This window comes from Rattus norvegicus, chromosome 3, assembly GCF_036323735.1.
Source record: "Rattus norvegicus strain BN/NHsdMcwi chromosome 3, GRCr8, whole genome shotgun sequence".
NCBI lineage: Eukaryota > Metazoa > Chordata > Mammalia > Rodentia > Muridae > Rattus > Rattus norvegicus.
The window spans coordinates 188,136,314-188,144,582 of record NC_086021.1 but is presented as its reverse complement, the minus strand read 5'-3'; the positions used below and the strand labels follow the sequence as shown (position 1 = coordinate 188,144,582).

The window sequence follows — 8,269 nt, the reverse complement described above, 5'->3', positions numbered from 1 at the left end:
CGAACACAAAAGGAAAGAGGAGAGGTACTCGGTATATGTTCTCCAGACCTTTTAGGAAACATGGAGTCGTTCCTTTGGCCACATACATGCAAATCTACAAGAAGGGTGATATTTAGACATCAAGGGAATGGGCACTATTAAAAAAGGAATGCCCCATGAGTGTTACCACAGCAAAACCGGAAGAGTCTACAACGTCACCCAGCATGCCGTGGGCATCATTGTAAACAAGCAAGTTAAAGGCAAGATTCTGGTCAAGAGGATCAAGCACAAAGGGTTGAGCACATTGAGCACTCGAAGAGTAGAGGCAGCTTCCTGAAGCGGGTGAAGGACAACGATCAGAAGAAAGAGGAAGCCAAAGAGAAGGGCACCTGGGTTCCGCTGAAGCGCCAGCCTGCGCCACCCAGAGAAGCCCACTTTGTGAGGACTAACGGGAAGGAGCCTGAGCTGCTGGAACCCATTCCATACGGACTCATGGCCTAATGGACACAAAGGAAATAAAGGACCTGGACTCAAAAAATAAATAAATGAATAAAATAAAATTGGCTATAGTCAATTATTGGAGGGATTAGAGGTAGGTGTGTTTGGAGCGACTTGGTTGGGGAGAGAGACGAGAGGAGAATGTGATAAGAGGAAAGGGGGAGGAGGAAATGGAGATGGATGGTGAGCACGTGGCTCGGAGAAACAGCGAGTATCTGGGGTACACCGCTGGAGAGGTAGCCAAGCCAGCAGTTAGAGTAGACTAGGGGTTACCCTCCAGTAATTGTCAAATCCAAATAAACTAACCGTAGTTTGAGTTTTACTCATTCGTAAGCTAGTCAGGATACGCATAGTCAGGAATACGTACTACATTTTGGTGCCCAGCGCGAGGCAAAACCAAACTACTTGAAACAAGTTACCGGTAGAGAGGCACAACCCTCCCCCAAATCGCGGCTTTCAAGCTACTGGTGCTTGGGACCAGCTGGACTGTAGCACCTGGGAAGGCTTTGCAGTTCTAAAGCTGCTGAAAGGAACAGAAGCTGCGGCTCTCCCAAGAGCTGCATGCTGCTCTGGAAAGCCAGCACTCTGCTTGGCGGAAGCACAACTTGTGCTAAGGTCTCTGGAGAAGAACAGCAGCCTGGTCTACAGCCCGCTGTCTGGTGAGAGGTTCCGGAGCAGCCAAGCATGGCAGGGCACGTGGGCCAGAGACGACAGGCAGATGCCCGGACTGAAGGCCTAAAGCTGAGCATAAGTGGGGAAAGCTGGAGAACTGGCCAGAGCTGGCAAAAGGCTGAGCAAGAAGAGCTAGCTGGAGCAGGGCTAACGCGGAGCACAGCCAACAAACTGAAAAGGTCCCAAGAGTCTAAACTGATAAGGTATTGAATTTAAAGAACAAGGTAAGTGAGGGGAAGCTAGATATTAAAAATAATAGAGAGAAATATTTCATTTAAATGTGGAAAATAGAGTCCTTAGGGAGAAATTTCAAAAGTAAAAAGGCTTTTCATATTCGGGATGGAGGGAAGCACAGTGGCACGCTGAGTCTGGATTCGATGGGATCGTGCTTCGCCTATCAGCTTACCAATGGGTGTTTTTCCAACGATTGCAGTTTTGTATGTCATCTCTGAGAGAAATCAGAATAAGACAGACTTGGAGAAAGAAGAGACTAAGAAATTAGATACTAGATTATAGAGGCCATAAAACACTAGTTAAAAGACTCTTTGAGGGGTTGGGGATTTAGCTCAGCGGTAGAACGCTTGCCTAGAGAGCGCAAAGCCCTGGGTTCGGTCCCCAGCTCCGGAAAAAAAAAAAAGAAAAAAAAAGAAAAAAAAGAAAAAAAAAAGAATCTTTGAATCAAAATAGAAAACCCTCAAAGGAATCCAGTCTGGAACTTCCAATAAGATCAAAAAATATGGTTCTAGACAGGAAGGTTCCACAGAAGTTTGATAAATTAGAATGGCAGCCCATAGAGGTGCAATATATTCAATTAAGAATCCAGACTCTGTTTACTGATGCTAACTTGATGCAATACCCACAATGCATTGTGTTTCCTTTTATAGAGGTTGGAGAATTGAGATACGGACACGTGTTGGTGCATCACACACCTGATACATGTTCAGAGCTCCAAGCCTTGACTTCTGAGGGGATGATTCAGACATTACACATTTGTCAGGGATGATGGCTATCTTGGAGCTGCCTTTGCACATTTAAACTGATGATTCTCAGACACATATGTCCACTAAAATACAACAGTTTTATGGATGTCATGGTATGAAGCCTGTCGTGGAGATAGTATACAGCCCTACAGGTCAAGCCATTATAAAGAAGACCCTACAGGACCTTGAAGGAATTGGTCATAGAACAGAAGTGGGACAGGATATCTCCCAAAGATGGTTTAAAATGTGCTTTGTTTTAGTATTTTAAAAGTCAATGAAACAAAGAGCACAATTGCTAAGATACACTGGGCTTCAGAAAGGACGGCTGAGTTAGATCAGCCTGAAGAAGTCCTAATTCCACAATGGGAGAAAGGAAATATGTTATGTTGGGGAGGAGATTTTACACTTATTCAAACAGGAATAGAAAAAGCTCCTCCTTCCATCCAAATTATTGAAAATAAGATTTGACTGGGGAAGACCCTGAAGATCTTGGCTATAGACAAAAAAGAGGGGGATTATGCACTGACCCTGCTTATGGGGAAGAGCTGAGACATTTTTAAAAAAGTCTTTACATAGTCAATAGAATGTTGACTGCAAAATCCTCAAGACTTTCCATGCCATTCTTTTAAATGGTGTAGATTAAAAACTTGATGTTATAGTCTGGTATAATCCAATATAACCTTTATAGAAATGGTTGTCTTTCACCTGCTCAAACACAGAGCAGGAAAAAATCCTTAATTGATCTGTGTGTGCTGCACATTCCATATATGTCTTTATACAACTAGGTATTGTGTGTAAGGTTTGTATGTTGCAGAATGAAAGACCAAAAGGGCAGCCCTGACAGGATTCAGCCCCAGGGATGCTGAGAGACTGAGACCGGCTGTTCCTGCTTGATCCTACCTCAACTGCAGTGAGGCTGTTTCCTCTAAAGACTTACTTCCAAGACATTTTCAAAACAGCTACCTCACTTTTTTTATTATTTATTTTATTTTATTTTATTTATATGAGTACACTGTAGCTGTCAGACACACCAGAAGAGGGCATCGGATCTCATTACAGATGGTTGTAAGCCACCATGTGGTTGCTGGGAATTGAACTCAGGATCTCTGGAAGAGCAGGTGGTGTTCTTAACCTCTGAGCCACCTCTCCAGCCCCAGCTACCTCACTTGATCCAACCTTTCAGACTGTCACAGTTGGACTTCATTTAAGCTTGTACTTTCTCCATGGACAGAAACTGGACAACAAATGCTACAGCTAGCTTTCTTAAGACTAACCATTTTTCTAATTTTCTTGGACCCCCCCACAAAAGAATCTTTTTTTGCCCCAAACCAACAGGAAGCAATTATAAGAAGACTGTTGCCCCAGTCCCTTAAGTTGGGGTGGGTGGTTCTGGTCATTTTATGAACTGTAGATATGTTGTCATTTTAGGGATGATTACAAGTACTTACAGTTTCAGACAGGGAGGAAACAAAATAGGGAGATTAGACTCAGGGATTCCTATCTTTCTTTCTTTTCTAGGTAAGGGACAAGGGGTTGAAAAGAAAAAGGGGAGATAAAGAAATATTATAAGAATTAGGCAAATGTGGTAGATTATTGAATCTATTAAAACAAAAGAATTTTATAGCCATATCTTATGTTAATACAAAATTTTGTAATTGATACAAAAATAAGTCATAATTTGTTACATCGGTACAGAATTTTATATATTGATGGAAGTTTAAGGTTTTCACTAGTATAAATCTTTGTATATTGAGTCAAAACTTAAGATTAATTTTGTTACTCTTAGGTAGGTATTGTACCTATAAAATTCATTTAAAAGTACAAGGTTTGGGCTGGAGAGATGACTCAGCGGTTAGGAGCACTGACTGCTCTTCCAGAGGTCCTGAGTTCAATTCCCAGCAACCACAGGGTGGCTCACAACCATCTGTAACAGGATCTGGCGCCTTCTTCTTGTGTATCTGAAGACAGAGACAGTGTACTCATATACATTAAATAAAAAAAATCTTTAAAAAAATAGTACAAGGTTTTGCTCTTTAAAAATATTTTTTCTTCCATTTTTATTACATTGGGTATTTGTTTACATTTTGATTGTTATTCCCTGTCCCGGTTTCCTGTTCATCAGCCCCCTAACCCTTCCCCCTCCCCTTTTATATGAGTTTCCCCTCCCCATCCACCCCCCATTACAGCCCCCCCTCAACAATCCCCTACACTGGGGATCCAACCTTGGCAGGACCAAGGGCTTCCCCTTCCACTGGAACCCCAACAAGACTATTCACTGCTACCTATGCAGTTGGAGCCCAGGGTCCGTCCATGTACAGTCTTTGGGTAGTAGTTTAGTCCCTGGAAACTCTGGAAGCTCTGATTGGTTGGCATTGTTGTTCATATGTGGTCACAAGCCCCTTCAGCTCTTTCAGTCCTTTCTCTAATTCCTCCAACGGGGGTCCCGTTCTCAGGTCACTGGTTTACTGCTGGCATTCACCTCTGTATTTGACATGTTCTGGCTGTGTCTCTCAGGAGAGACCTATATCCAGTTCCTGTCAGCATACACTTCTTATCTTCATCCATGTTATCTAGTTTTGGTGGCTGTATATATATATGGGCCACATGTGAAGCAGGCTCTGAATGGCCATTCCTTCAGTCTCTGCTCTAAACTTGTCTCCGTATCCCCTCCTATGGATATCTTTGTTCCCCTTTTAAAGGAGTGAAGCATCTACATTTTGGTTATCCTTGAGTTTCATGTGGTCTGTGCATCTTGGGTAATTTGAACTTTTGGGCTAATATCCACTTATCAGTGAGTGCATATCATGTGTGTTTTTCTGTGATTGGGTTACCTCACTCAGGATATTTTCTAGTTCCATCCATTTGCCTATGAATTTCATGAAGTCATTGTGGGGGTTTTTTTTGTTTTTGTTTTTTTTTTTGTTTTTGTTTTTGTTTTTTTTTCGTGAAGCAGTCCGTCACCTTTTATTGGATACTGGTTCTTGGTCGTGGTGTGAAGGTTAAGCCAGTTGAATTCTTCCTAGATTAGAGTGGGCCAGGAGGTTATGCTCGGTCATGCAGTGTTCTCCACAGTGACCCCTCTTCAGTGGTACTTGCGTCGCCGTTCGTGTTTGAGTTCCTTGTAAGAAATGCAGTAGCTGAAAACCATGTAGACTGCCAGCACCATGTTAATCCCTGAGATGCTGCCTTTCCGTACGTTGATATACTTGTTGTAATACCGGTCATATCCTCTCCGAAAGGCTCCTGCAATACCACTGGGGGTGAAATCCCGCATCAATATCTAGCTCGGCAGCTCTCCAAGTTTAACCTCCATGAGCTTCTTCTCCTTCAATGGCACAATGGACGCCATCTTGAAGTCCTGGTCTAAGTCATTGTTTTTGATAGCTGACTAGTAAGTACTCCATTGTGTAGATGTACCACATTTTCTGTATTCATTCATCTGTTGAAGGGCATCTGGGATTTTTCCAGCTTCTGGCTATTATAAATAAAGCTTTTATGAACATAGTGGAACATGTGTCTTTGTTGTATGTTGGAGCATCTTTTGGGTATATGCCCAGAAGAGGTATAGCTGGGTCCTCGGGTAGTGCAATGTCCAATTTTCTGAGGAACCTCCAGACTGATTTCCAGAGTGGTTGTACCAGTTTGCAATCTCGCCAACAATGGAGGAGTGTTCCTCTTTCTCCATATCCTCGCCAGCATCTTATTTTTTTATTTATATGAGCACACTGTAGCTGTCTTCAGACACACCAGAAGACAGTACCAGATCCCATTACAGATGGTTGTGAGCCACCATATTGTTGCTGGGAATTGAACTTGGGACCTCTGGAAGAGTAATCAGTGCCCTTAACCACTGAGCAACCTCTCCAGTCCTAATCCTAGTTCTTTCAATAGCTGCTATTGCAAATTGTTTAGGATAATCAGGTTAACATTCAGTCAGTTGGACTCATGGTCTCATCAGATACTAGGTCTGTATTATCAAGGAGATATCCTTCCTGGGTTGTACAGATAATAGGTAGCTGGAGACTCACAGAATGGGGCATTTAAGATGTCTCCTATTAATTTAAGGCTTTTTGACTTGAGACGTGTCAGCGCCTGGCAGCACCCCATTAGACCTGGAAGAAGACGATGAACATCGACGGCCTCCATGTGGAGTTGCCTCAATTTGTGGCAAGCCAGCCACTGGGCAAGAACATGCTCTAACTTTATCTGCAGACAGAATGCTGTCCTAACAGGACAAATGGACGCAGGATAGTCGACTGCTAAGCTCTGCCAAGACAGGGTAAGCAAGTCATCCATAATTCCTCTTCACAGACGGTCTGTCAGATGTTCTGGGCCAGAAGGCTGAAGATGGATTTTCCAATGTTGTAGAGAATGTTGGGGACTGTCCAGGCGGTCAGCTGTCTCTGTCATTTCTATGATTTTTGGAGGCTGTGTCCTTGTGCTTCCTGCACACTCAAGTAATATTTATACCTTCTCAGGCCTCTGATAGCCATAGTCTTACTATAAGCTTAAATTGTTTAGGATTTAAAAAGATATTCTAGGTCTAAGAGGTAATTTTAGGAGTGTAATACAAGTTAGGATAGAAACTTATTTAGGTACAGAACTCTGAACTCACCAGGATAAGACAGATACAGAATACTTTCTTCTGAGTTGCCAAATACAGACTGAACTTTTTGAATGTAACTCTTACCTCATAACTTTTGTAATAATTTCATAATTGTTCCTAGGGTGTTCATTATTATAAGAGAAAGAATCTTTTATTTAAACAAAAAAGGGAATTGTTGGGGTTTGTTCTGGTGCCATGTATTGTAATGCTAAATTCTGTACCTGAAGGGAAGGTCTAGGCCTACTCTAGGTCTACGAGTGAATTCTCACATTTGCAATAAAAACCTTGTTCCTTGGTTTAAAACTATTTGTTAAACAAAATTGGCTACAGCCAATTACTGGAGGGATTTGTAAGCGTTTGAAGTGACCTGGTTGGGGGTAGAGGGAGAGAGGAGGAGGAAGAGGAAGAGGCAGAGGAAGGAGAGAGGGAAAGAGGACACAGGCATGAGTAGAGACGGACTGTGAGTGCATGCAGGAAAACCAGTGAGTATCTGGGGTACACCACTAGGGAGGTAGCCACGCCAGCAGTTAGAAGAATAGATTAGGGTTACTCCCTACGACCTCAGCAATTATCAAAGCCAAATAAAACAACCATAATCTGAGTCTCGTTATTTGTAAGCTAGTCAGGGATAACCTTCAATTGTGCTAGACCTGTGTTATTGGTGTTCTATTGAGGAAGCTGTCTCCCATGTCAGTGCATTCAAAGTTATCCCCCACTTTCTCTTATATCAAGTAGACCTACAATCTATTCCACCTACTTGTGGGAGTAGCCAACCAATGACTGGTCTTAACTTGAGGCCCATATCACTAGGAGCCCATGCTCACCACTGCCTGGATGGCCTGGAACCACAGGCTAGATAGGTCAGAGACCTATGACAGAAAAAAAAATCAATAAAATGATTTCTAATGATATTCTTATATTCTCATTAGATTGGTGCCTAGCCCAGTAGCCGTCACAGATGCTACTGCCAGCAGCTGATGGAAGCAGATGCAGAGACCCACAGCCAAACATCAAGTGAAGACAGAGCTCACATTTGTTCCCTTCCCTTGGAGCTGGGGACCGGGGGTGGGTAACAATGACGACCCTGTAGAAGATGGAGAGTAAGAAGCCAGAGTGTTGAGGACACCAGGAGAACATGGCCCACAGTATCAACTAAGCAAGGCTCACTGGGGCTCACAGAACTGAGGTGGCAACCATGGAGCTTGCCTGGGTCTACACTAGGTCCTCTGCAGAAGGTCGTTAGCTTGGACTTTTTCTTTTTTTAAGATTTATTCATTTATTATATATAAGTACACTGTAGCTGTCTTCAGACACACCAGAAGAGGGCATCAGATCTCATTACAGATGGTTGTGAGCCATCATGTGGTTGCTGAGACTTGAACTCAGAACCTCTCAAAGAGCAGACAGTACTCTTAACCACTGAGCCATCTCTCCAGCCCTAGCTGGGAATTTTTGTGGGAGTAGAGAAGACTCTGACCCTTTTGCATGCTCTTGGGACTTTTTCCTCCTACTGGGTGGCCTCGTTCAGGGTCCG

General features: G+C 43.0%; 1 pseudogene; it reads right to left on the bottom strand.

Annotated features, from left to right (window-relative positions):
• Window positions 1-5,136: 5,136 nt before the first annotated feature.
• Window positions 5,137-5,493, bottom strand: Atp5mf-ps2 (ATP synthase membrane subunit f, pseudogene 2; annotated as a pseudogene).
• Window positions 5,494-8,269: the final 2,776 nt, after the last annotated feature.